The sequence below is a fragment of the Sarcophilus harrisii genome, chromosome 3, assembly GCF_902635505.1.
Source record: "Sarcophilus harrisii chromosome 3, mSarHar1.11, whole genome shotgun sequence".
NCBI lineage: Eukaryota > Metazoa > Chordata > Mammalia > Dasyuromorphia > Dasyuridae > Sarcophilus > Sarcophilus harrisii.
The window spans coordinates 18,740,484-18,744,168 of record NC_045428.1 but is presented as its reverse complement, the minus strand read 5'-3'; positions in this window follow the sequence as shown (position 1 = coordinate 18,744,168).

The window sequence follows — 3,685 nt, the reverse complement described above, 5'->3', positions numbered from 1 at the left end:
CATTGGATATTTGCAATTAGGAAAGTGGTAGGACCAACAAAGACTCCAAAGTGATAATCCTGAATGCCTGAGAGTATGGGGATATCCTCACAAGAGATAGAGAACTTTGGCAAGAGGAAGTCATTGGTTCCCTTTTGGTATGTTGAGTTTGAGATCCCAATGAGACATCCAGCACATCCATTAGAAAAATGATGATACAAAAATAGACTGGACTTTGTAGTCAGAAAAATCAGCGTTTAATGCCCATCTCTGACATTTACTGGCCATGAAAATGCAGACAAATATTTAACTTCTTTTATTCTCTTTTCAATTTATAAAATAAAGATAATCATGTTTTTTCTCTGAAGCGCTGATAGATGTATAACCCCATCCATATGAGAATTCCTCCAAATTTCTTGAGGGCAGAGACTATGTTTTTTCCCCCTTTTTTGTATTTCTATTCTCAATGTTTAGTACAATGCCTGATGCGGAGTAAACATTTAATAAAAGCTTATGATTTATATAGGACTGCTTGCCATCTAGGGAAGGGGGTGGAGGGTGGGAGGGAAAAATCGGAACAGAAGTGAGTGCAAGGGATAATGTTGTAAAAAAAATTACCCTGGCATGGGTTCTGTCAATAAAAAGTTACTATAATTAAATATATATATACATATGTATATATGTATATAAAAGCTTATGATATACCAACCTATTAAAACCCTTCTAAGCTTTTTCACTGGATTCTTCTCTTCTGTGTATCTGCAAAAAGAGGGATCTGGACAAGATTGAATGAATGAATGAAAGGCACTTACTGAATGTTTACTTTTCCAGTTTAAGAATACAAAGAAAAAAGGAGAAAAGTGCCTGCCCTCAAGCTGCTTACATTCTAATGAGGTTGAGGTAGGAGCCTGGGGACAGCAATGAATATAAATAAGTTTAAACAAGATACTGAGAGAGTAGAAACAAGATAATCTTTAAAAGACAAGAATGGTGGGTTGGACCTTTGAACAGCCAATTTCCAACAGACCAATTGTCACTCCCTTCCAGGAAGAAAAAAAAAGTTATTGTGTCTGATGGCAAGAAGGAGGTAGGGAAGTAATTCATGTGATGACCTGGCAGATGACAAAAAGACAAGATGGATCAGGATACAATGAGAAGGATAGTCTGACCTGGGACTGACTTGCTATGCTAGATAAGCTGAATTAGGGCTTATTCATTCATCAGTTTAGCTCAGCTCCAAAGTGGAAGTTCCAAAGCTGAGAGTATTAACTCTTCCTTCTGGGAATAAAGACCAGATTTCTGGAGGCCGGGTCACTCGGTCCAGGTAAAGAGAATCTGGTCAAAGACAGAAGAGATGACAAGATGAGCCAGGGAGACAACCAGTTGGAATGGGCTCTGAGGTCTCTACAACTCTAGAGCTATAATTCTATGAAATCCCATAGGAGGTTCACCAGAGCAATTAGTCAGTCCATTTACCAGATAAGCCCTACAATAAATGTGAGCTCTTACTAGTTCCTGTTAGGGTTCCAGGTCCACTGCCTTTAGATTCTGATAGCAAGGCTGAGGAGCCCCTCCCTCATTAATTTGCTGCAATATTAATATCCAAAAGAAAAAAAAAAAAAGCACACAATGGCCAAGAGTGTGCAATGATAAGAGAAAAAGAGAAAGAGAAGTATTCAAATCAACTGCAACAATCCTGCATTGGAATAGAAGTGCTCACCAAGATTCCCAAAGCAATGAATATGTACGAGAAAATTAATGGAATGGGAATAGCTAAAAGAAATTAACCTGCCAAAAAAAGAAATCCCCCCTCTTAAATTATTTCCTACCCTTTTTCATGATTTAAAATGTGTAACTTTGTAAAAAGTTTTCATAAAGAAACAAAGATAACAAACATGCAGATAGGTTTGATACTTGCAAGGCTCTGCATATGAAATCATATGATTTTAATTCTTAAATGTGTGTGGAAGGTCCCTAAATTTAACACAGAGATTATTGGACCCAGGGTGATTTTCATTCAGAATTGAATATTGGACAGCTCCTTTCTGGAGAATCTTTGAAAGGACATGGAAAACTCAAACAGAATGACAAGACTGCAAGTCAGCATTGGTGAAGGAAACGTTCATATCGTGAGATCATAGACCTCGGTGTGTTGACTTTTTCTTTGCTTTGTCTTTGTATAATTTATTTTTTCTATGTGGACTTCTAAGGAAATTCCTACACAAGTAAGTAGTAGGATCTGAGATGCTCAGGCAAGCTTCTTGGCCATTCTCAGAGGATGCAGAATAGGCAGCCCGTGGGACAAGGATGGTGGGCTTGGTTTTTACAATGGGAAGTTAATACGTGGAACAAATCCAGAACTCAAAAAGACCAGATAGATCAAAGAGCTTTTAGCCAGTGCCTGTTTATAATTAGTTACCCAGTAATGCAAATGACCCAGGAATGGATTGAAAGCCTCTCTCTAGTAAGAGGAATGGCCCATGTCTTCAATTCTTCCTGAGTTTTTCCACCTCAAGTCTCTATTTCCATCTCAATTGCAGACCCATTCCAATCATTCTCTAGGTACTTTCTTTATCTGTTCTGACCGAATGCAGCCAAGACAAAGTTAGACATTGTCCCTTCCCACCAGCAAGTCAATCAAACAATAAACATTAAGTGCCCACTATATACCAGGCATTGTGCTAAATTGCTTTGTATAGGCAATGAAGCAATTGGCAAGTCCCTCGGGGAGCTATATCATGGCAGATGATCCCCAACCAATGGCTATTGGAAATAGGGTAGTGAGCCCAAGAATCAAAGGGAAGTGGGGTCCTGGTCCCTCAAGAGAAGTAGGGAACAAACAGGATCAATATCAAGCTGAAAGAGGCTGTCTAATGCCTGGTGTGAATTTGGCAATGGGGTCTGGGCTGGAGAAGGGGAGAATCTGTGATTCCCTGACACGGAGGACGAACCAGTATGGCACTCACCTTGTGGAGAGACAACTTTTTCAAATATAACACTTAATACTTACGTAACTTTTGTGGGTTTATAAGGGACTTTCCTCATAACAAGCCAATGAGGTCTAATATAAATATTATTATCTCCATTTAACAAATGAAAGAACAGAAACTTAGAAAGTGGCTTGCCCAAAATCATTCAACCAGTAAGTTTCAGAGCTGAAATTTGACCCTACTATGCCCCACAAATTTAAGTCTCTAGAGCCTGTTTACCTAATAATTCCTCCATTATAAAAAAAAAAAAAAATGGAGACTGTTCATAAAGTCTGATTTCTGTCTGAGGGGTACCCTCACTGCAGAGTCACTTTGAAGCACAGATAATACACACACCAATATTTTCCAGCTTAGGTTATCTGTATGACCTGATTCCTGATGTTCTTTCTGAAAGACCCATCTTGCCAGTACTCTCCAAGAAAATGAGCGATCTTGCAGAAAACCATGTGGAATACTAAATTGTAAAGGTACAATTATCTGAATGAATAAGTCCCCATTTCCACCCAGGATGAGGGGAGATTTTCTCACCCAGAGTCTTTCCAGCAAATCATCTCTTCCCATCTACACAAAATTTATATGAGTACAGCTTCCCCACATGTGTCAAGGGCATCCTTAATGAGGATATTAATGGGGAACAGGCAGGCAAACCACATTGTCACCTTCACACCATTGATTGAAAGCTGTAGAGAATGAGATACTTTGTTTTATCAGAGTAA